The 26,367-nt window shown below is 33.8% G+C and overlaps 1 protein-coding gene and 2 non-coding genes across 4 annotated transcripts in view; 1 reads left to right on the top strand and 2 right to left on the bottom strand.

Moving 5' to 3' along the window:
• LOC149067598 (regulator of G protein signaling 7-like) overlaps positions 1–26,367 on the top strand; it is a 181,447-nt gene that overhangs the window by 75,481 nt on the left and 79,599 nt on the right. The window lies entirely within an intron of this gene.
• On the bottom strand, positions 13,828–13,901 carry TRNAT-GGU (transfer RNA threonine (anticodon GGU)). Its single transcript has one exon. It is a non-coding gene; the product is annotated as a tRNA-Thr (tRNA).
• TRNAT-GGU (transfer RNA threonine (anticodon GGU)) lies at positions 14,107–14,180 on the bottom strand. Its single transcript has one exon. It is a non-coding gene; the product is annotated as a tRNA-Thr (tRNA).

The following is a 26,367-nucleotide window of genomic DNA, read 5'->3' as shown; positions in this document are numbered from 1 at the left end:
AGGTTGCACATATATGTCTTACATAGCCTTGTAGATTGGAAACGGTAACTTATAGAGGAAGAAAGTCCCGTTCAACCTTATCTTCAAAATATGCAGATAATAAAAACTTTCGAACAAAAACAAGTTGATAGCATTACCTGAAGTTATGGTAACTATAAATGATTTTTCCCATGTCATGATATTGGTCCGTTCCGCTTAGCGGAAGTGATAACAATACCCGAATGACAACATCATCTGCGATTTTTATAAGCGGCGTCGACTAGGATTTGATTGACATGAGTGGGGGAAGGAAAAAATTTTATCAAGAGAAGAATACTCTTCTTTACAAAGGTATCTGGGCTTGGCAATGTCGAAATGAGAGAATTTTAAAAAGCCGACATATTACGGGATTCCCATAATAAAGCAAAAAAGTTGGACGAGATATCTCGGGATTGCCGCTGAAGGATATAAAAATATACAAATTAAAACACAAAAACATTAGAACTTAGAAATTGAAATGTATATATAAAAACCTTCTAAACATACAAAACTTCAACAACAAAAATTGACAGATTAAAACACAAAAACATGTAAGACTTAGAATGGAATTTAAAGTTAAAAGAACAAAGAACATAAAACAGTGTACGATAAGTGGGAATTTTTCTGTTTTGTGCAGTGTAAACAGTTTTTTCATCCGAAGTGTGTTGGAACGACAGAATCGGGATTTAGGAAGATGGCAAAGAAAAAAAAAAGGATGAATATAAGTGCAAGGACTGTAAAAATGAGCTGAAAGGTGCTTCTGGTGATGAAATAGGCATGATGGACCTCTCGAGATGAAGAGGATACGGAAAAATCATTGGAAAAATTGCAAAAAATGCTTGAAACTTAAATATCAAATAAAAAGCACCATGGAATAAGCAATAAATAAAATCACCCAAAAGCAAGATCAACTTACTAAAGAGGTGCAGGAGGTTGTGAAAGCAATAGAATTCCAATCTAAATTGATGGAGGACGTTGGAAATAAAATTGAAGATATTTAAAGATCAATGGAACAGATTATTATTGATGTTAAACAAACAAAATTTGCAGATGAAAAGTTGAAAATGGAAGTAAGAGATTTGAGACACAGAATGAATGATATGGAAACAAAAAGTAGGAGAAATAATATAGAGATAAACGGAATCCCAGAAACAAAGCATGAAAATATAAATAAAATAATGAACATAATGAAAATAATCCTGGAAATACAAGAATCAACAGAGATAGAAAATGCCCAAAGAGTTCCAACGAGAAACACTAGCAAACCAAAACCAATCATAGATAGGTTCCATACTGAGAAATCAAAGATTATCTGGATGAAAAAAGGCAAGAGACAAGATAGTCTGATAAAATAAATCCAGATTTTCAAGACGACCGGATTTACATTAACGAACATCTCACACGAAAAAATAAGAAACTGTTCTACGAAGCAAGGCAAGATAAAAACAAACAGACTTGGTTATAAATTCGCATGGGCAAAAGATGGAAAGATATTCCTCCGAAGAGACGAGAAATCTAAAACATTAAGAATATATTCAGAAGAGCAACTGCAGAGACTAAACCCAATCTTTAAAGTCAATGGAAAGTGAATGAAGACACATGATTGAGGATCAACGTCCACTGAAGGAAATTCAAGAACTGAGAAGGGTAATAAAAGATGTCCTAACACAAGAAACAGATCTCTTACATTTCTAATAATCAACATGCAGAGCCTTGGAACGAACTTTAACAATCTTCTGATTTTTTTAAGAACTTTAAATGAAATGACATAATTTGTTTAAGTTAAATATGGATTGATGAAAATGAAGAATTAAATTATTACATAGCAAATTACGAACATATCAGTGATTATTATTGTTATACAAACTGTAGAAGTTACAATAGATCAGGGGGAGTAATTATGTATATAAATAAGCAAATTAAATCAACACAAAAAAAACGTAAATTTCACTACAGCAGAAAAGATTTGTTTATATACCTCACAGAATATGATGTTAATATTCTGCTTTTGCATCGTTCGCACTCATATACAATTAGTCAGTTTAATGAAGAACTGGAAATCAATATGAAAAAATTAAAAAGTAACATATTAATAGTTGGTGATATGAACATTGATCTATATCAGCGGTTCTCAACTGGGGCTCCGTGTGCTCTCTCCAGGGGCTCCGCGGCCGCCCAAGGAAAATAAAAAACAGCAATAAATTTGAAAAAAATATGTAATTTTTTTTTGAATAATAAAGATAAATCAGTAACTTTGATGAATAAATAAAGAAAAGGCCTTCTGGGCTCCGCCAAAGAAATTTTTTACCAGAAAGAGCTCCGCGAGTCAAAAAATGTTGAGAACCGCTGATCTATATAGTAAAACTAATGGAACATCACAATATATTCAGACATAATGGTCATAAATGGATTCGAACCACTGCACAAAAAAATAACACGAGAAACAAAGGAAAGTCACACATGCATAGATCGATCACGTCTTTCAACGGAATACCTCACAGAACTTCACAGTATTTAACACTGATATCATTGACCACTACCCAATATTAGGAATTATAACTTTTTCAATAAACAAGAAGGGAATTTAAAGCATGAAGATGAGTAAATAACAGGAGAGCTTTAAAGCTTCGAAAACAATAAAAGATTACAATGGCAAATTATTAGAGAAAATGCATTAAATAAAGATAAAAAAAGACTTTACCAGTTTTTCAGAACCAACAGAAATTGAAGATAAATTTAATCATGAATTTATTGCAAGAAATATAAATAATGATTAGGAAAATGCAGATTTTTGTACTTTTATAGAACGAGAACTGAAATCCCTTCAGTAACCTCTATAAATTCCATGCTCTACCTTGAAACTGAAAGTCATATACTGAGAAAAATTGTGGCAGAAATTAAAGAAAATAAAGCGAGTGGTTTTTTTATGATCGAATTGCCCCGAAAATGATGAAAATAATTTCCCACTACCACATAGATGTGTTAAAGGATTCAGTGGATTCCTCAATAACAAATGGAGTATTTTATTCTGAACTAAAAAATTCCCTCGTGCATCCTATTTATAAAACAGAAGATTCCAATCACACAAACAACTATATATAGATCTATCTCGATTCTACCGATTTTTTCAAAAATTTTAGAAAAATGTATGAAATACAAACTGATCAATTTCTTAAATCATCAAAAATTCTTTGCAACCAATCAATATGGCTTTCAGAAAAACAAAAATACAGAAATGGCAATTCTAAAATTAACGGGTTTGATAAATATGATGGAATAAATAAAAATATAAATTTTCAATAATAGTATTTTTGGACCTAAAACGAGCATTTGACTATGTGGATCTAAATATCCTAACAGAAAAACTTGGTTCAGCCAGTATAAGAGGAAATATCTTAGAATGGTTTAAATCTTACTAATACAATAGACGACAAGCTTTCATAATAGAGAAAGAAATTACCGAATTTCGGGAAGTAAAAAAGGAGTCCCACAGGGGTCGGTTTTGGGGCTGATACTGTTTTTAATTTACATAAATGAACTAAGCAAATTAAATCTCAATGGTAACATTATATCTTTTGCAGATGACAGTTTTATATGTTGAGGATACAGAAATAGGCAGTATGATAAAAAAACAGGAAAGAATCTATCAAAAATAAATCATTGGCTAGTTAAACATAAATTAAAAATAAATACACAAAAAACTAAATTCATATGCACGAAAACAAGAAATATAAATGAAAGTACGGAAATTCACGTAAAGTTGCATACCCACTGCCAATCTCAAACTGTATTAGAATGTGATTATGAAGAAATAGGTAGTGTTTAACTATGAATACTTAGGAATAGTTATACAAGATAACATAAAATGGAACATGAACATAGTGAAAAAAATTATTAAAAAAACTCAGAATGTATTCAGGAGTCCTTTATAAACTTAAAAACATATAGTTGATAATAACTTCTTAAAAGATATTTTCTATGCATGGTTTACTCAAATATAAATTACGGAATATGTTTTCTGGGGAGGAGCATATTATGCAAACATACGCAATTTAGACAATATTTACAATAAATTAAGAAAATTAATAAATTTTCCAATAGATAACAAAAAAATACAGTACCACATATTGACACTGAGACAGAACTACATGTACAGAATTATTAAATTCATCATCAGAAATGAAGAATGGTTAGTAAGAAATGGCAATAGAACCTCGAATAGATATAGAAATATTTATCAAGTGCTTAAAAATAATAAAATATTATTTCAAAAACGTTTTTGTTACATCGCCTCCAAAAATAAAGTGAACTTCATTTACACTAATAATTACATAAATATATATATATATAGTAATAGAAATACAGAATACAATATCTTTGATACAATATATTAATCTTATATGATCAAAAACACAGATATACCACCATTTTCTGAAAGCAAATTAAATTGCATTACTGCGTTCTCAACATAGCTTTTGGCATATCAGGAGAAATGTTACAGACATGTCGGTGTATCGCATTTTTAATTCCGCCAAAACCCTACAAACCGTTTCGTTTTAGAAACGATTAAAAATATTTTAAACCGATGTCTTCATGTCTTATTGCGTTTAACAATATTGCATGTCAGCGCCATTTCTCGCTGGTGGCGAGTTTTTGAATTTTTTTTCCGGGAAATTGAATCCCATGATCTCTTGTAAACTATTACCAAGTTTGATAACATTTTGTTCAATAGTTTTCCTTTTAGTGGCCATTTCAAAGTGGAACTTTAATTATAAAGACCCTTTACTTGTATCGAATCCCATTTTTTTCACTCACAAGGCTAGAACAAATAAACTCTACAAGTATATTGAAATAGAAATTTTCGAAATTGATCATCCACGTTAACCGCTATGCAAAATGCTGACATAATCATACTCAAAAATGTTGACATGTCTAAATTCTAATCAAAGTGCAGAGTAGCGAAAAACGATGGTTTCAATTCAACAACTGCGTCAATATTACCAATAGAATTTATTACTCTGTTTCCAGATGAAATAAGAATGATTTCTCTAGTCAAACATCCCTCTCTCTCTTGTCTGAAATTGGCAGTCTTGATTGCGAAATCAGCCTCGACAGCAACGCTGAATCAGCTAGAAATCTTCCGACTTGTAATACAAAAGTTTTACGTCGATATTCTTCGTAACACTTTTATTTTTAGGAGTATTCCTTACTTTCAGATCGTTGTCAAACGACACTCCGTGTTTGTAACATTGACGTAATAGGCACCGAACCGTATAATTCCAGCTGAGAAAGACTTCCAACCCTGTCTTTTTGACTTTTTTTCGACAACGTATAAGTAAAAAATAATGCTCCGCATTCGCAAAAGTATCGACTTGAGAATATTTGTGTAATGACAAGGCCGAAAGAACAATAATATGAGAAAAAAAAAACAATGGTGTAAAGCAATGAACAAGAAAACGCGTTAAAATCTGGGTGCGTCGAAATATTCTAAAATGTTGGAGTCCGGCCAAAAAAAGCTTTTAAGAACCCTAAAGCCTAACACACAGCTGTGATGAAAAAAAAAAAAAACATTTTGAAAAAATACTGACATCTCTAACAAATACCATGTTGTTAAGATATACAGGGTGTCCTGTAAGTGCTAGCCGTCGTTAAACGTCCGTCGTAGAGGTATGATTCCAACTTAAAAAATGCTCAACATGCGTTCAAAACTTACCCTGTACTATTTTTAAGAGTGAAAATACAGTGCGTAACAAAATAAAAAATGCAGTTGATTCTCGATAAGTCGAACTCCGATAACTCGAATATCTGTTTAAGTTTTCACCCCGGTTTTAGAATTTTTTCCGTACTTTAGTGTTAAAATTTTCCCTTAACTCGAAGTTTTCTTCCTTTAAGTCGAAGTTTTCAGGCATGAGAGAAATTTAAAAAACAGCATTTCACAATAGAATTTTTTTTTTAGCATTCGGCATTAGAATTTAGCATTTATAAAAACTGTTTAGTCTGTTTAGGATTTAGCAATAGCATTCAGCATTCAAATCATTCTATTGCATTTAGCAATAGAATTTAAATTTAGCATTTAACAACAGAATTTAAATTTAGCATTTAACAACAGAATATAAATTTAGCATTTAACAACAGAATTTAAATTTAGCATTTAACAACAGAATTTAAATTTAGCATTTAACAACAGAATTTAAATTTAGCATTTAACAACAGAATTTAAATTTAGCATTTAACAACAGAATTTAAATTTAGCATTTAACAACAGAATTTAAATTTAGCATTTAACAACAGAATTTAAATTTAGCATTTAACAACAGAATTTAAATTTAGCATTTAGCAATAGAATTTAGTACTTACGAATAGAATTCAGCATTTAGCTATAGAATTTAGCAGATTCATTTAGAGGATTTATTTCTTTGCTTGCAAAAATGTCGGGCAAGTTTAATGTTCTCAATCAATAATTAAATATCAATTGAATTTGAATAATTTTTTCCGTCGAATTCCTTTATCCCTATTAGTTTGACATGTTTTACTAACACGATATTCGTAAATAGTAACTAAAAAGTTGTTGCCCTGTTTCTCCTGATGATAAAAAAAAAAGTTCCATGCTTCTAATTACAATATTTACAGAAAGATTTGAATTCGAAAACGACGGAAATTCGAGAAAGAAAAGCGTTAAATGCGAAAAACCGTTTTATCCGTATTTAACGCTGTTCTTTCCCAAATTTCCTCCGTTTTTCGAATTCCAATATGTCTGTGAATATTGCACCTAGAAACATGGAATTTTTTTTTTGTTGTTGTTGGCATCAGCAGCGACAAGGCAACGACTTTTTGATTGGAAGTTAGAGCACGGGGGGAGCGTATAAAAATTTATATTTTATTTTAGTTTGTTACACACTGTATTTTCACTCTCGAAACTTGTACAGCGTAATTTTTGAACGCCTGTGGAGCATTTTTTTCAAATTGGGAATAATACCTCTACGACGGACGGTTGATGAATATAAAGGCCGTGCTAGTACTTACAGCACACCCTGTATATAAACACTTTTTTCAGTAAGAATTACGAATTTAAGTGAACTTTGTTGAAAAAAACGGTAAATTTTTATTTTTTTAAAAAAGTTACAATTACGAGAAAATACGGGAATTTCCCGTATGCATGGCTCATATGAATGAGCATGTTGGAGTGTCGAACATGTTCATATGTTTTTTTCCAAGAGACAATAATGATTAAATGAGATGAACTCTTTTTTTATTCTGGGAATTTCTTGAGAAAAAAACCGTTAAACCGAAGCAAAAGTGACAGAAATATATGTCGTTATATCCGAAGTCGTTGCGTTTCATCGACGTTACGAACAAGGTTCCTCATTATTATGCTCTATGTGAAATCAGTCCGGTTATCCAATTACTGACGTAATAGCCGAGATGTCATTGCAACCGAAGTCTTTTCTTTTTTCTTTCAAACCGAAGTGTGATGATTGAGTATTTGTACTATTGTAGGCCTGTTGCTCTCTGTGGCGACACTTGGAGTTACCTGAAGTAGCCCGCTACCTCAAACCTAATTTTGCAAAATTGAACTAAGCGACACATTACAGATCACTTTACAGAGTTGTGGAATATTACAGATCACTTGACTGAGCTGCGGCACAGTTCAAAAGCACTTAAGCTGACCCGTGGTACAGTTCCACATCACTCAAGTGGCCCACGCCACATTTACGGATCACTTAAAAATGACGCGGTGCACAGTTCCAGAGCACTTCAGCGGTACGCGGTGAAGTTCTACATCACTCAAGTTACCCGCGACGCAGTTCCGGTTCATTCAAGCGGCACACAGGACATTTCTGCATGTACATTCTGCATAGCATGATAACAGACTGCACAGTCAATAAGTGCTATCAACCATTCGAGGGGTGTATTTTCACCTTGGGATTGAATTGGAGTTTGTTTTTTATTGGTGCAACGATCATCAAGGTTATGCTGCGCCAAACAATGCTCAAGTGGTATAGAGACTTGTGGTCTAGAACTTGCGTTATTAGGTTGCCTTCACGAGAAGTTCTATCGCATTACAATACCCTAGAATGATTAATTGCACTTATTGAGGCTACCATCTACCATCTTTGCTATTGCGATTTGACCATACATTCTATGACCGAAAATGCTTGTTAAGGAGTCTTATATCACATCTGGAAGTTTGTCCCATGAATTTAGAATCACCCTGTATATAGGTAAAGTCAAGGTTAGAGATACTCAACCGACATTTCAAATCTTAATGACATTGCCGAATAAACTGATCTCTCTAGCGCTTTCCCATTAAATCTAAACCTTCCACGGGATATCTCAACTGAATTGATGTAAAAGATACTGTTTCCAGACGGGAGATTTACTCTGGCTGATCACCGATAACTCACGCTGATAACCCGATCACACCTTTGGCAACCAGCCAGTAAGAAACTTTCCTTTTAATAATTCACGTATTCTAGATTTCGAAGGAGATGCTAGTTAGTCTATACGTGCAGTATCCAACGAGTGCCAAATCGTTTATCAGACCCCATTCGCACACACGCGTGGTCATCTTATTATATTTGTCTGAGAAAAATTATTAGGCAGTGATTTATACGGAAGGTTCTTCTCTCAACGCATGGCCCCGTCGGCCACATATGACCCTCGAATTTTTTGTAGTGGCCCACCGACGAAAATTCTTACATAGTCACAGTGCATTTTTCCACACTTTTTTACTTTTAAAGCATTTTATCAAGTTTAGTGCATTTTTCGGCATTTGTAGGATATTTTTCCTTTTTTTTTAAATTTGTTTCAGAATTAATAAAAAGGTTGCAAATTATGTGTATGCTAATGACATTGAGTAGTTACGAAAAATAAAGCTGGAATTATTTAAGCAAAAAAAGATGCTTTGCTTTTATCACTTCATTCATATCTCTCTTTTTATATAATTTGCAAAGCTAAGCACATGCCAAATCCACAAGTATAAATTTAGTATTTAGTAAAATTTTCAAGAGCTGACCACTTCACTAAACATTAAATGAAAGCAAATTCAAAAAATTCTGATCTTATATGAGAGGTCGAAAGTGACTTACTTCTTTTTCTGTTATTTAAAAGGGTTGATTGCGAACATGAGAATACGTTTGCATGTACTACAGGGAAATTTTTGAAATCTCCAAATTAATTTCAAATGATTTTAATCCGTAAGATGCTGCTTTCATTAATATTTCACAAACATGTTTTTTGACAGAGAATGTTGAAGGGCAAATCAAGTATAACACAAGATCAAGGTTCGGCATTCTAGTGTTCCCACCATTCCATCCTTATAGAAAAAACTTGTTGAGCTTATTGATGCAATCGATGAAGTCAGTGATGTTAATCCGATGTGCTAAAGACCAATTTTCTTTTGCGAAATTGGACAAAATGATGAGAAAAACAATAGACTTAGTGCCCTTCGAGAAGTTTTCTCATGTCTTGTAAACATGCTAAAATTTTGAAATTGAAGAGGAATTAACTATGAGTAGAATTTTTTTTTTTCAAATATCCCCCACACACACACAAAATAACATTTGTTGATGTTGAGAGTTTTTATCTGGCATAAACCATTACTTACAGAAAAATTTAGGAATTTACTTTTAGCTTTTTACATTTCCTAACCCATTCGTAAATTATGAATTGCTTATTTGAAAAATTCCATTGGCAATTTTTGATGAAATGCTATGCTTAGAATAAATTTAGATGTAATTTTAGATGCTTTAATTTTTTTTAGTTTTATTTTCGAACTTAATTGACTTTTAAAGAAATTCGTTTTGTTATTTTAACAGCATTTTCAGGGCATTTTTTGTCATTTTTAGGACATTATTTAGGGTTTTTTAGGTCCACAACATCCGTACCCTTGTGATAGATATTTATAGGTACAATTACCATAATATAATTTATAAGTTCTGAAAATTATCTTCATTCACGGTTTTAGTAAAAATGACGAATTCAAATAAGCTTCGTTGAAAAAACGACACAAGTAAATAAAAAAAAATCGGAATGAATAAAAATACAGTACACATGGGCGCGATGCTCTTGCTGTGAGTTAGCGGATCGTTGAATTTTTTCACATATTTTTACAGGTCCTTCGGTTCAGAAAGGTTGACAAACGCTGCGATATTCTATCGGGAAGTGTGTAATTCATCTACGTATTATCTTGCAGTATACTGCAATCTGAATCGGAATTCGTCAAGAGCCCGCTGGTGTATTTAACCCCTAGGCTGCGGAAAAAGTGGGAGAAATGCTTCTCTCAAAACGGCAGTGTAAAAAAAAAAATTCCTTTTTTTTCAGTTGTCTTTTGTGAAAGATATGTGTCACTCAAAACTCATACGTTGTAATGTACAGTGAAACCTATCTAAGACGGACATAGTATGAAACGGAAACCTGCCTTAAACGGAAACAAAAAACAGTCCCTATCTAAAATTTAATATTATTTCGGTCTCTCGACTTTTTCCGTTTCGTACAGGTATCCCTGTGCAATACAATCGAAAAAAAATTGTGGTACAAACAGAGAATCAGGGTTCGAACCCACAATCGCCGACGAAACAGTGCTTGTGGTAGGAAGGCACGCTACCACTATTCAACAACGTACATCCCTCCTGCATAGTACAATAAAATCTTTTAGGAAATATAGAAATAATTAAAAAAAAAAACTGGAATATATGCGCACTCCATCTATATGTCAATTCAAGAACTTCATGTTAAAATGGAAAAAAATTCAGATCATCACAGGATGATTGAGCAAGCTACTACGCTGATCATCTGTGGATGATGGGAGCATTCTCAGGATTAAAGACTTCATAGCACATCGAAGAAAATTTAGCTCAATATTTTATCTTTATTCTTAGAGGAAGCTGCACTCTGCAATGTATTAAGGCGGGAGAAGTCAAAACCTGCCTATAACTATGAATAGCTTTGTTATAACAGCGTTGCGGAGGTACTCGAAACCAAGCATCGAATTTGAAATAAATATCAAGCTATTTAGCATGCTTTCTTTCGTAGTTCCGTCATTATCCAACGAAATGGTTTGGAATGTATACTCCGAAATAGATCGGTTTCAAATACCTGCATTCTTCCTGCTGCCATTAATGTTGCCACATCGATTCTCTTTCGTTGGCGTTCAAACTGAACGTTGTGAGCTGCAAATAAAGTACCTCAAGTGCTTCTCTCATAATTTTCTTGTCTCTCTAATAGCTTAAACAAACGCTCTCTTTCTCTCTCTCTTTTTTTGTTAAGATTTATTATTATTGTTTTCAACACTCAAGAACTGATTTGTCTTTAGCCAATCACGTGGCTGATTAGTCTTCCTCTCCGACCAATAAAAAGAAACGTTATTTTTTCCCCGAAGTGTACAAAAAAAAATGTTGATTGCTTCCGTTTCGAGATCAGTTTCGTGTTTCATTTCATTATTCAATGTTTTCATTTTCTTTCATTATATAAATCCCGCTTTTAGCTTTAAAAAAGTCCTTGTATATTTTACTTTAAAACTAATACGCTTTTCTTAACACGAAACGACCATTAAATCGAACGGCGAAAAGAAATAAAATAAATATCACCTCCATAGAAAACCATCATTTAATTTTTAAATGAACAAGCACCGAATTCCATATAACGTCATTAAAAAAACGTTGATGTTAAGGTTTCTATCTTTTTCATCCAATTTTTTTTTAATCATAAAACAGGAGATTCAACTTACGCAACATATTGTACATATCTCTTTCAAATCATACAAATGGTAGAAAAACCAACGGTTATATTGTACTATATATACTTGAAATATATAAGACTTTTTAATATATAAAGGATTCTATGATTCTTTTCCCATTTATATTACTTATATAATAGCCTATACGTATGATTTCGGAATCGAGTTTTTTTCTTGTGATAGAACTATAAAAATTAAGTCCATATTTTCTATGTTCCCTTTGAAAGTTTTCTTATATACGATATAATATTTTTATTTCGTGTTATTGCTTTTTTTTCCCAAGAAGGGGCTGTCGTGATATATATGTATATTTCATGACTAGAAAAAAGGGGTTCCTATATTCTCTATTTTTTTCTTACTCCATTTTCTTTTCTGGAGCTTCTTACATTCCTTACTAAGTTATTTATTCCAAAAACCATCAGATCGCATAACCTTTTGTTGCGTTCTCCAACAAATATATATATATATATATATATATTCGGAATTTATTTTTCTTCTTTTGCTTAGTTTTCACTCTTTTTCAACGGTTTACTTGCCTTCTGAAATATTAACCGCTCGTGGCGATAGGGAAGAGATGGAAATGTACAGATATAGATATATATGTGTGTGTGTGTGTGTCTTTTATATTCGTGCTTCATTTTAGGCTTATCTCCCATAGTACCAGTCAAGAAATCTATCATTTTTCGCGCAGAAAATGTATTTTCATTCCTATAGAAAAACCTTCGAAATCCGTCAGCCAAACAAAAAGTCTTAAGGCGATCAGTAAAAATGATGCTACTGCTGCGCCACGCGTTTTAGAGGATGACGCGCTGAATTATTTAAATTCATATATCTTCGTAGTTATTTCCAGCCGATCGGATTATTGATAGTCGAGGCTATCTTTTTTAGGTGCCTATACGAAATCGGCCACGAAGTATCTATCTATTCAAAGATACAGCAAATGGAAGAAGTTGTTAATGTTATCTGTAAAAAAACTAAGATATTTTTTTAATAAATTTTAATTAAATGTTTTTTAGTTCGTATGTCCGAATGACGAAGCGCTGCCGTGAAGTGGACTTTCTAGTATTTCATTCCAATTCAAAAGAGCGCCCTGCGTCTGACCAATGTTATATAATTCGGCGTGTGGGTTGCATTGATTTTTTATGGTTCCTGAACCACGTGACGCAAATATGAACTAGCCTCCCTCAATAGAAACTCGTCATGGTTAGTGACATGCCTGAAAATACTCCAATAGATAGCAACGCTTTCGATTAATTACAAAACTAAATTACAATTTGGATCTCGCCTGACCATGCGTATCTTTTCCAGCGTGTTCTGGTGGAAATTTGGAATCACCGTCAAAAAAAACAAGACGAGATAAGAATGTAATCTTAATAATTTCATGATATAGAATTCTATTCGATAAATATCTTGGGCGAACGAGAAGTCCTTCGAATAAATCAAAAAAGTCATTTCTATCTATGTGTAGATAGAAGCCCTTTTACTATCGTAGTTTCGCATTCTATACTCAATGCAAGCTGTAATTGAACATACAAATAATAGATTCGAGATCTAATGTACTGTTGATCAATCGTTGAATGGATCCAAAGGTAGACGAGAGAAGATGTTTTTCTCTTCTCTTAGGTTCTTTCTCTTAGTCTCACTTTGTCATGCAAACCTTTCTTTATCGAATAGACCGATGAGGTTCATTTCTTATGCAATACCTAAGCGCTAGTTTGATATATTGCAGATAAAAGACAAGATATTTCTACAAGACAATAATAAACCACACCACTGAGAGAACGTTTTAGCACTCCATTCATCTCATTTCAAATAAAAAAGAGTGCTGTCTGAATGACTATGTTTGAGACAGTATTCAGACTTATTGATTTATTTCCATCAAAATTGATTCGTCTTAAGTGATGCGTATTCGAAGTATCTTATGAGGCATGATATTTTAGATACGATAAAATAGGAACAAAATTTTGCTAAGAAAATAAAAAATTCAAAAATATTAAAACAGAGTAGTTTTTCAAGGAAACAGTTATTTTCCGGATATTATGCTGAGGTGAGCTCGGAAAGAAAAGTCATCACGTCTCCGCCGGGACTCGAACCCAGGCCCTCTTGCATACCGGGCAAGCATGCTACCATCTACACCACTGGAGACACATGAATCTGCCTTCCTAATTTCACGAACTGTGTCGTGAGGCGCTGAAGTAGAGGCATTAGTAGCCTCTCTTAACTTCAGGAAATGGCCCCCGGGTGGGACGGTTTAGAGAGATTTAGATGGCTTTTTTCTCAGCCAGAGATATCAAGGAAACAGTTATTTTCCGGATATTATGCTGAGGTGAGCTCGGAAAGAAAAGTCATCACGTCTCCGCCGGGACTCGAACCCAGGCCCTCTTGCATACCGGGCAAGCATGCTACCATCTACACCACTGGAGACACATGAATCTGCCTTCCTAATTTCACGAACTGTGTCGTGAGGCGCTGAAGTAGAGGCATTAGTAGCCTCTCTTAACTTCAGGAAATGGCCCCCGGGTGGGACGGTTTAGAGAGATTTAGATGGCTTTTTTCTCAGCCAGAGATATCAAGGAAACAGTTATTTTCCGGATATTATGCTGAGGTGAGCTCGGAAAGAAAAGTCATCACGTCTCCGCCGGAACTCGAAGTTTTTATTCTTAATATGTTGAAGCGCCTATACCCTACACCAATTCTTCATTAGTTGAGGATCAATGTGTTAAAGGCATTTCTTGTGTGTAAACTAGCAACATCTTAGATGGCATCCAGAAATCAAAGCTCCGCTGGAACAAAGACTTAGGTCCTCTTGAAAGTTTTTACTGATGATTATAGTTTGTGCACAGCGAACCATACATACAAATTTGGGGTGTACCTAAGAAATGATATTCAATGGTCTTTCAAATACTTCCAACGACTTGATGTCAATGAAATTGCTTTTGTGAGCTCGTCTTATTTTCAAATCTCTGCCGTATTGCTTTTGAAGAACAAAAGCATATAAGCTCATTATCACAGTCGAAAACGCAAATCCCTTGGAATTATGATCCAATCTTTGCGTGAACCAATTTGTTCTGTTTTGAAAATCACATCAACAATATTGGGAAAACTAAGCTTAGAAAGTGACAACAAGATTTTACCGAGGTTGTGAAAGAAAACTTCATCAAATCGAGAGTAAAATGGCCTTCACAACGAGAAGATGATTTTTCTGAATATTTATTTCCATTAAAACAACGCAGAAAGTATCGTTGATAAAAGCATTAATGTAAATACGTAAAAATTTCTGTCAGAGATTATTCCGATATGGTATTATAGACATATTGCCCGTTTGTCCTCTTACCACGTTCATTCCATTCAATATATCAACTTGCATTGTATTCTATACCATTACAGGTAACATGAGAGGCAATGTTCTAATATTTTATGTCCTAATGTGCTATGAGGTACATGCCTTGCCATATCAATATCACATATTATTCAGCATATGTACGGCCTCGACGCTGAGATGGATTATGGATTTTCGTGAGAAAACAAATCCCTCGCGTATTTCCATTTTCGTGATTCTAGCATTATTCCAAAAACTATCATAACATTATTTGTGCATAGGCTGCTGTCATTGTGAGCCTGTGATACCTGGAAATCGAATATATATTACATTAAACCCACAATATTCGATGCAGCTTTCATAGCAGTCTAATTTGCGGTGGATTAAAGTTACTTATCGTGTGATGATGAAACGCGTTCATTGAATAAGTATTTATTATTTTGAACTCAGATCATCCGCACCTTGAAAAATAAGCATTTAGAAATAATTTATTTAATATTAAAGGTGCGTATAATCTAAATTTTTGAAATGGAATCTCATCATATCGTGGCTAACGATGGCTAGGAATTCAATGAAGACGAAATATCTAATTAAAAAACAATCTTATACTGACTTAATGAAAATTCTCATCGACGATTTCATTATTACAGAAATTTCGGGCATCAACAGCTCTTCCTCTGATTTTTCTCTGCATAATCACATACTTCGGAATGCACATAACAACCTGATACTGAGCAATAACTGCCTTTTTTCTCTATCTTTTGGGTCAATATTTTTTCTAAACTATTATTAAGGAATCTCACAATTTCGTATTGATGGTAATATTTCATCACGCCGAGAGAGTATAATCGTAAAAACGGTCGACCTAACGGAATTTTATAAATAGCGAAAATATTATTTAATGCTAAATGGTCTAGACCTGTGTATCTCAACCTTTTTTAGGCCGCGCCCCACCAAAGCATCTCTGAAATCTTGATGTCCCCTTTTAACAGAGGGCCTCCCCCCCCCCGTTATAAAACTTCATAGATTCCATAACAACGATTTTTTTGTTCTTTAAATTAAGAAACAAACACACCCCCCCCCCCTATTTCTGTCTACTTTTACTTAGGCCGGGATGCGTAATTACAATCCCTACTTTCTTAGTAACCTAGGAAGAATTAGCACGCCGACGATTGGTTACTGAGAGCAAACAAGCTAGCAAGACGTCACGAGAGGCGGGGTTTTAGGAGAAAAAAAATTTCCATTAACAAAAAATGAAAGCATTTTTTATTGAATCAGTACATGATAGCTGGGATCATCTTCGCGAACCGTTATTATTATCTTCTCGGTGCAAGTGAATCAACATTTGATTAAATCAGAAACAGAAGTAGAAACATTTTTTAGTAAATCAGTAAATGACAGCAAAGATGGAAAAAAAAATTTGGATGGGTTTCAGACGGAATCGAACACATAACCTTCGGTACGTGAGCCTCGTACTATAACCATTACTCCAACGGTAGATGTTGGTTTTAAGCACAATTAAATGTATCTATTGTTAAACGTCGCCAGCAAAAATTTCACCATGAGTGACATATTGGTTCATCACTCATTTCGGCCAATCACGATGCGCTAAATTTCTACAATGTAGCTAGAAATGTAGGGATTGTTTATAAGCACCCGGCGTTACTCTATAAAAGTTTGATAAAAGATCTTTATACACAACTTGAAAAAAAAATGCAAAAAGCCTATTGGTTTATTGGTTTCATTTTTTCAAATTTTATAAAAGAACTTTTCCAAAACTTCCATAGTGTGATCCCGGCCTAAGTCAAAAGCAGTGGGTCTTAATCAGGAGTCCTCGGAGAGACTTCGATAGGGGGGACTCCTTCAGCATTTAACTCATTGATTTTGTATTGCTGTGCACAGAATATTATTTTTTAAATGAGTTCGTGGAGTTCATTTTTCTTCATTTTATTAGCACAGGGCTTAATCTAGCTGACACAAATTTTCCATGGAACGTAAAACATTAAGAACCCTTGGTCACCCCCTTTACTCTTAAAGAGAAAAATAAAAGAAGTTATCAAGAGAAACTATGAAAATTAGTTTGGAAAGTTCCAGCCTTCATAGAAAAACTCAAATTGCCCCACGTTGGGAATCACCGGTCTAGGCAGTGTGTGTAGGGCCAGTACTATCTACTCGTGCTGGATACGCGTTTCATATCCTACGGGGTTACCATCGCTTACCACTACTGCTCCAATTTGCGAAGAAATGTTTAATTTGGCGACTAAATAAAAGATTGGAGTTTGCCAAAAAAAAAAATTGTTTCTATTTGCTAATCTCTTGAAACGCCGGGCTTCGATTCGGCTTAACTTTTATCCGATTTGACTACAATTCATTTTGGTCTGATCAGCCAAATTGTTACAATTAGTAAAAAAAACTAGAAGTAAACCTATAGTATAAAAAATTCAGCATTCCCTTTCTACCAATGTAAATTGCCTTCAATTGTAATAGCATATTTATAATTTCGTTCATTCTAGCAACCGAAGAGCGATTCAACAAAATTTACTAGCAGGAATCTGTCTATTACAGATTTGGGAATTCTCTATCTGTAATTAATAAGAAGAAAGTATTGGTAACTACTTATTTTCTAAAACTTGCGCAAATTAATTTCAGAACGAAATAATCCTCTTATTTTGACCAATTATTATAGAATTTTCCAGCCTATGTTTGTTTTCATTGAGGACTTTTATTGAGATGCATGTAACGCTTGTTATTACAATTAGTCTTTAGTTATTTTGTCATTATAATTACATGTAATCTCTGGCTTTGGAATTTTTCTTTGATTTAATTTTTAAGAGAAAACCATTTTAATTACTGGTGGTAAAGATTTGCTTACTGATTTGCACAAAGCAAGTATTTTTGCACTTGTGTTATTTGTTTATAGGGATTTATTTATTACTTTAAAGAGACTACCCGGTGGTTTTTACTTTTTATGTCATCTCAAAAATTCCTATTTTTCCCGTATTTTTAACGAAGCTAATGTGAATTTATTATCTTTACAGAAATCGTGAAATTACATAATTTGTATATAGCGTTCACTATAAATAATCAATTCCCATACTTATTTGTCATGTTCAACACTTTTACCATGGGATACATTCATTGCAGGTTTGCTTCGTAGGTTTGAATTTGAATTAAGTTTATAACTTTATTTCCCGGCAACTGAGAATTATTGCAGTTACGATTAGAAATTCTTAGCGAATTTATCAACACTATGTAATTTATTTGGGAAAAATTTGCAATGCCGCGTAATATAATGTTTCAGCCGTCTTAATGTAACGTACATACAGTATTAACTCTTATTGTTCTCACAAAAGCTGATTCCTTAACCGTTAGTCTTACAGGAAACTAATTACAAAGAAAATATGTTGAACGTATATTTCAAAATATTTCAAAAATATTCAAATACCCCATCATCATAGAAGCTGTTTGAGTCAAAAATTTATTTCTTAAACAATTACGAAATTTAAATTTCACGTACCTCGTGCCCTGTTAAGTCTTAGTTAGCATTAAAAGAATACTGACATGTTAAATAAATCAATAATTCCACGACAACAATCAACCAAATCATAAAAAATTGAAATTTTTTGAATTTTAGGCAAAATTCTTCTCAGAAAATGCATCATTCCTATCACGCTTTATTGGCCGAATAAAAATCTACACCTAATAACCAATATAATTTTCTTTGAATCTCATTGAATGAAATAACATTAGGAATTGCTATGGTGCTCCTAATGAATCAATTCTTGTACCTGTATACAGTGTATTTCATTAGACTTTGAATTGAAAACTCATTGTATAATAAAATTCATGGGACTTCAAATTCTAAAAATTAAAAAAAAGAATTCTACTATTAATTCTTTCCAATAATGAGCGCATGATTGCTTGAAAAACCAAATAATGGTAGCGGTGTTTCGCATTACTTGCCCCCCACCCCACCCAAAAACTAGCCAGGCCACCCATTAGGGTAAAATACATTTTCTAATGTATTAGGGGCTCTTTTCTTTCAAAGCGTACTTAGGAGGAACGAAGCCGAGACGCCAGTACATTAATGAATATGCTTAATGATTCATGAGTGTGTTTAATGGGTAATTTTCGACGGGTGGTGCCAGGCTCTTAAGACTTTTGATTAACAGATTGCGAGACGAAAGTGCATTTTAATACGGTTGTCGGCTTGTTGAAATATTGAAATCTTTCGGGGGCACCCTCATCGAAGCTCCTCTAAACGTTATTTCAGATCGTTCCCTGCTGTTAAATGATTCTTATTCAAAACTTGCCGCGAACGTTTCAAGTATAACTTACGCATTGACCTTGATCTTTTCTTTCCTGAATTTAAATTAGCAAAATCAATGGTCATTAAAATAGAATCTGAAACTTGGAAAGCACTTGAAAGAAAAAAAATTAAATATTCCCTATTTATCTATTTATATTAAATATTCGTATTCCTATTTTCTTCTCAGACACTGAATTCACACACATTAAAATTAATCGACATCAAAATCATAGCTGAATGTATTATGTTAAGAAATACACCGTTTCCATGCATCCGGATGCAAAATTTATATGCAAATATATGCGTTTTTATTGACGAAAAATGGGCAAAATATTATGTCTGTTAGTAACGCTGAGTAATGACTGAAGCACAAATTTAAAATCGATGTGATAATGAAAACAAAATACAGTAGAGCTTGGTTAATTCGAATTTTGAATGATTCGAACTTTTACGAACGCTCCTTGAGTTTTATATCTAATTTAATGTTACAATTTCTTGTTTAATTCGATTTTTTTTTCTCGAATTTTTTGGATAATTCGAAGTTGGGAGAAAAATCATGATTCTTGTATGAGCAAGTTTAGTTTGGAAAATTCCTGCAAGAACTGAGACTGATTTTCTCGATCAAGTTGTTAAACAACCGAATTTGAGAAAGAAATAAAAATTTGAAAGTTTTGTTTTTTTCTCTACTTCTTTAATAATTTAATGCTCATTTTTTAACATTGTTCAGCTGGAGTGCATCAAGAATGTGTACCACTTAAACTTCTTTTTTTGTCGCCGTGAAGAGTATAGAAAGTATCGGGAAGTGCATATCGCGCGCGCAAAACATTAATGAAAGTATATTTCTTTGATAGCATAAGAATGAAAACAGAATTTAGGAAACAGTTTCATAACTGATGATCATGAACAGTTTCTGTAAATCAGGCTTTGAACATGGTCAAGAAATCCTGCAGTTATGCAAGATTCATTGAAAGACTGGTTATTTGTGGAGATGAAAATTACAAGGAAGAAAATTCATCACTGCCCCCCACGAGTACTCGAACTGCGGTCTCTCGCTTGCCGGAAGAGTGCTCTACCATCTAAGCTATGGAAGCAGATAGAATATTTCAACCTTGGAGCGTATATATATGCTGGAGCATATAAGGTTGAAATATTCTATCTGCTTCCATAGCTTAGATGGTAGAGCACTCGTCCGGCAAGCGAGAGACCGCGGTTCGAGTACCCGTGGAGGGCAGTGATGAATTTTCTTCCTTGTAATTTTCATCTCCACAAATAACCAGTCTTTCAATCAATCTTGTATTGACAAGTGGAGCGGACATTTCTATATGCCTGCAGTTATGATTATTCCAGAATATTGAAACAATGTAGCAGCTAGATCAATTATTATAATTAATGAATTATTAAACTTTGGCAGTTTCGTAACCGATGATAAAATTTTGATAATTATTACGTATCATTTGTGAATGTTTATAATTACGTTGCAATTTATAGTCATTTTACTGATCCAGGATAGATTATTCGGATAATTCGAACTTTTATCCAGTGACTTTGGACGTCGAATTAATCAAGTTCAACTGTATTTAAATTCTATGTTATTGGTTCCGAAATAGAAGAGAGATGAAAATTATAAAGCTCATTGGTTTATGAAAAGCTTAAATATAAATGCAATATTGTACATTCGAGGGAGAATGGTTATTGCCGTTAAGGTGGGTATGTGCATCTTGCATCTTATCAGTAATATCTAGTTAAATAATTGAATTAACCTGTACATCAGAACTGCGGAATTTCGATTAGATGAATTAAATTTTTTCTGCTTTCCTCGAAACTTGAAATTTATATAAGAACTAATAAAATCATCAGCAGTAAATATGAAGTTGACAATCTTTTCAAATTTCAAAAAATATCACAATTTTCGTAAATTTTATTTTGGAATGAATGAATGATCAAATCGTATAGCTGAGAAAATTTCCAAAATATTGTTTTCATTTTCGTAATTCCATATTCTTGAGAAAACCATAATAATCAAAACTCAGCAGGGAACCATGTGTTTATGCAGGAAACTAAACTACATTCATGATTTTTTTTTTTCGGTCTTTATATTTTATCAACTCTGGGAAAATCTTTCACAAGGAAGGCAAAGACTTTTAATCCGATAATATGTGCTTAAATCTTTGGCAACAAGGGAAGAAAGTTCAGTAAAAAAAATTCGTTAGATCGCGAGCAAAAGCTTAACACCCTGCCGGAAAAGAAACTTTTCTTAGCTGAAAAAGACTAGAATAAATTATGAAATGAAATTTTAAAAAAATTCAAGAGCTTCTAATGACTTTATATGTGTTTCGAGTCTTTTAATGAAATCCAATAGAGACAGAGATTTGAACGGTCCTGGTGTTCGAAATGTCTCAACCATTTTGGAGGTAAATTGTTCAATTAAATTATCGTTATACTGAAAAAGTAAAGTCGTAAGAAGTCTTGATTTTTAGAAACTCTTGAAAACAAAGTCTTTTCCCAAAATATGACTTTTGCTTTATACATTTTCTGATTATATTCCATTAAAACAAATACGGGACATTAAATACTCGATGCTGGGAATTACGGAGACTTACTGGGAACTATAGGCAATTTTTGTCAACACATGCCAATTATTATTTAAAAAAATCGCCAAGCTGTGGAAATAAAGAGCTGAACTCTTATGAAATTCACACTTATTAGAGTCAAATCACTGAGCAAATCTGCAGTGAAACAGAATGTATTACGTAAAAAAATATTTATATTTTTCATTTTCATTATTTATGTGATTTCAAACCATTGCTTTGTGATTCCAAAACAGGCTTCGTTTTGTTTATATGACGCTTAAGAAGTTACGCTTACTTTAATGTTGCGTTTTCACATCAAGTAATCTGTGAATAAAACGTTTGAACGTCTTTTACGGAGAATGCTATTTTTTGCATTTTATTGAGTTTGAATAAAAACATTATTTCCAAAAATCTATTGATTGTATCATTACAAAATTTTAATATATTTGACCATGTATAGTTAAGCTTATGAATCACAAAATCTAAGGTATATCACATGTATTTGTCTAATTGCAGTCTTTTATACATGATATGTTAAATGAAATTTCAAAGAAAAAATTCAAGCGTACATCAAGCGATTTAGGTGTAACTTATGTGAGCATACCATACAATCATTTCAATTTTTGATTCATTACCCTCATTAGCTAAATATAATGTGAAAGTAACAAAGTATTTCGTTCATAGAATTTTTTGCAATAGTTTTTCAAATATTACATGAGTTTTCCCTAATAATAACTTTTCCTTAAATGATGAATATGTATTACCACTAAAATTTTATTTTCACTTTATCACAGAAAATAAAGCCAATCTATAAAAACCAATGACAGATTCAGAATTAGCACCCCAAAATTAACCTTAAATCACTCAAATATCTTTGGTAATTACTGCATTTATTTATAATGCTCGATTTCAATGTGATTAGTATGCTGCGTATGTATTACCATTGAAATTTGATTTTCACTTTATCTCAGAAACTAGAGCCACATCTGACAAAACCAATTCCAGATTCGGAATCAGCGCTCCAAAATCACCCTAAAATTACTAAAATGTCTTTGGAGAAATGATTTGCTATACTTATTTATAAGGCGCAGTTTCAATGTGGTTTGTATGCTGCCTATGCATTACTATTGAAATTTAATTTTCACTTTATCTAAAAAAACTGTAGGTGATGGAATTTTCCAATTATTTTTCCAATAATTAGTATCCAAAAACTATAAGAAAATACTACTTATTTTTAAGAAAGCTATTCCACCGCAGACCTGTGTATTCAACAATAAATATTTTTGATTTATGATCTACTCGCCTCTACATATTTCCGAAATCTGTTGTGTTATCCCAACAGTGCAATCAATTTGCTGGGATCTGCCGTTTGGATTGTGAGTGTTGAACTAGATTTCTTTTAAAATTCCGTCGACATTTTACTCACATGGTGTAGTGGGACATTCTCCTTGAAAAGCAGTAACGATTCCTCGTCAGCACGTGCCGTGAGTGCTTTTCACCGCCCTATCCCTTATATATCGATCACTGCTTTGCTATTGTTTCTTCCACGGAGCTCTTCTTTTTTTTTTATCTTTACTTTCACAACTCATCGAAACTTTGAATCCCTCGGGAAACGTTAGTTAAATGTTCCATCAGAATAAATTAACGAGGAACACACTTTTAAAAGAGTTAATTCCTCCAGTACAACGGATAACGGTAATATATTGATTAATGTAATAAAGAAGAACCAACGCTAAAGAAGCATATCAGGGAAAAACTACGAAGCCTAATTCGTTCTGAAAACAGCATCTGGTCAGGCGTGGTTTTGACCAACGCCTGGTGTCATTCTGACCAAGTTTTCGACGTGATTCTAACCTTAGGGTCTGACGTGATTCTAGTCCCTCAGAGTTATATAACCACAGCGTCTTTCTTTCTTTCCACCCAAGCACAACTCAGGTCTATCGCCATATGCAATTTACTACCTAGTGAGTTGTGTCGAAAGTGCAAGTGTGTGTACCTAACAGGCTGAACGCATATCTAGTGTTGTATCTGATTTTTCAGCGCTGCCATATTTCAGAAATGAAGAGAGTGAAGTGTGATGATTGAATATTTGTACCGTTTGTAGGTCTGTTGCTCTCTGTGGCGAGACTTTTCAACGGGGAGATCGGCTTGAATTCGCGCCTTGAAGTTGGGAACAACGGAAAACCAACTTCAGCCGACCACCACTGTGGCTCGAACCCGGGACCTCATGATGCGAGTCCGTCACTACGACCACTCGATCACCATAGCGGCAAAAATTACTACTTGCTTATTTCTATAGTTATTAAAATAAACACAGCATGACATGATTATGACCACAGCGTTTGACGAGATTCTGACCACAGGACCACCGCGTTTGACGTCATTCTAGCCAATGAGTCAGACGTGATTGTAACTACAGAGTCTGGCGTGATTCTAACCACAGAGTCAGACGTGGCTCTAACCACCGAGTCTGACGTGATTTCAACAACAGTTTCTGACGTGATTATGACTGCAGTATATGAAAAGTGCTTAAATATATAAACTCACATTGAAGAGGGTAGAGGGGGCTAAAGGCAAACACTTCCTATACAATTTAAAGATAATTAAAACATTTATTATATAATTATAAAGTTACAGAAATAGCAAGAACGAGACAACACAAGCCTATCACATGACTGCCTTGCTTGAGCGGCAAAACGTATGTCAAGTTCCTCCATCGCGCAGGCGCACTCTTTTCCTACCGTGTGGACAGCACCATCCAGTGGTGGACGCTGTCACCACAAGATTTAAGAATTAAGGTGTGACATGTGAGGTTCATTTCGAATTAAATAAGTATACTCTATCAAATGGGACTATTGTATGTAGAATTGCAACTCTCTCGGTAACGGTTAGCTGAAGACCGGAAACCTACAGAAATCGAGTAAATTGATCGTAATAGACAAGTTGTAGAATAAAAAGGAATGCAGGCTTTGGCAGTCAAAGGACGATATCATCAGTCAGAAGAAGTTTCCGAGAAAAAAAAGCAGTCTAGACGGAATTGTTCCAAAACTTTCGTACATTATCATCACTAAAGTTATTATTACAAAAATTTTTCGAGGATGCGACTCTCAGCTGTAACTTGGCAGGATAGACTGATGGAATTGTTTACATTTTGGAAATTGTCGATATTATCTCAGATCACTATACAAATACAAAGGACACAACAGACGAAATTCCCAATGAGATGGCTACAAAAAGATGCCCATAAAAATATGGATGTCGAATAAATATCTAAACTACATCCAAAATGCAGCAACCCAATAACAGCAATAAAAAAACCAATAATTATAAATAAAGAATAAATATACTGCCCATAAAAAATTATGGTTGTCTCATCATGATAGTTTCTCGATTTATCTCAATATGTTTATCGCATTTCTTTAAAATGTGTCAATCGTGTTAGAATTCACGACTCGCGAGGCAAGCTATTCCAATTATTCACACAACCTTATCAGAGAAAAACTCCCTGCGACACCACAACATAGAATTGCCCCTTACAATTCAACAAGTTGCCCCTAATCCCAATCTCATGTAAACGCTTCAAGAGTTTACTATGTTGGACCCAATCGAATGCCTTCTAGAAATCAAGATAAATAATACCGACGTTTTTGCTTTTTCCCAAAGCCTTAGTGACGTGATCATAGGAGGCTGGTTACACATGACTTCCCCTTCCTGAACCCATACTGGTTTCCGACATCACATTATTTTCGTCTATCCACTTCCCCAATTGTCTTTGATAATTTCCAAAATTTTCGAAAGAGAGCTCGTCAAACTTACTGGACGATAATTCGACACGGTTTCTCTACTACCTTTTTTAAACATCGGAACAAACTTCCCATTCCCTGGGACGATACCCTCATCAATGCTACTCCTGTAAGTCTGTGCAACTGGCTTCAGCAGTTCATTAGCACTTTCTCTAAGGACCCTAAGAAAAATATCAGCTGGTGCTTGCACCTACGTTTTTTTTTTTTCTTCTAGACCTTCCACATAAATTTCGTTGAAGACTTCGTCACCCTATATCACACCAGTACTTTGAATATCGCCTTCGCTTTTAAAGATTGACGCGAAAAAGTCATTAAAATTACTATCATGCCTACATTGCTCTCTACCTGAGACCCTCCTATCGAGAAGGGCCAACTGTCTCTTTACATCCATTATTGACGTACCTGAAAAATGGCTTTGTGTCAGAATCGATGTTAACTGCCGACCTAGATTCAAAACTTCCTTTTTACTTTCCCTAATCACATTCTTCAACGCCTTTTTATTTTTTCAGTAAATTCCATTCATTCATCATTCCATCAGCTACAGACATAAAAGTCCTCGTCACTTTCAACAAGGCCCCCCCAGTTCTTGGATATAATCTGAAAAGTATTGA

This window comes from Pholcus phalangioides, unplaced genomic scaffold, assembly GCF_987345545.1.
Source record: "Pholcus phalangioides strain wild (caught in Gottingen) unplaced genomic scaffold, Ppha-v1.0 ptg000029l_1, whole genome shotgun sequence".
Taxonomy (NCBI): Eukaryota; Metazoa; Arthropoda; class Arachnida; order Araneae; family Pholcidae; genus Pholcus; species Pholcus phalangioides.
This window is presented reverse-complemented; position numbering and strand designations above follow the sequence as displayed.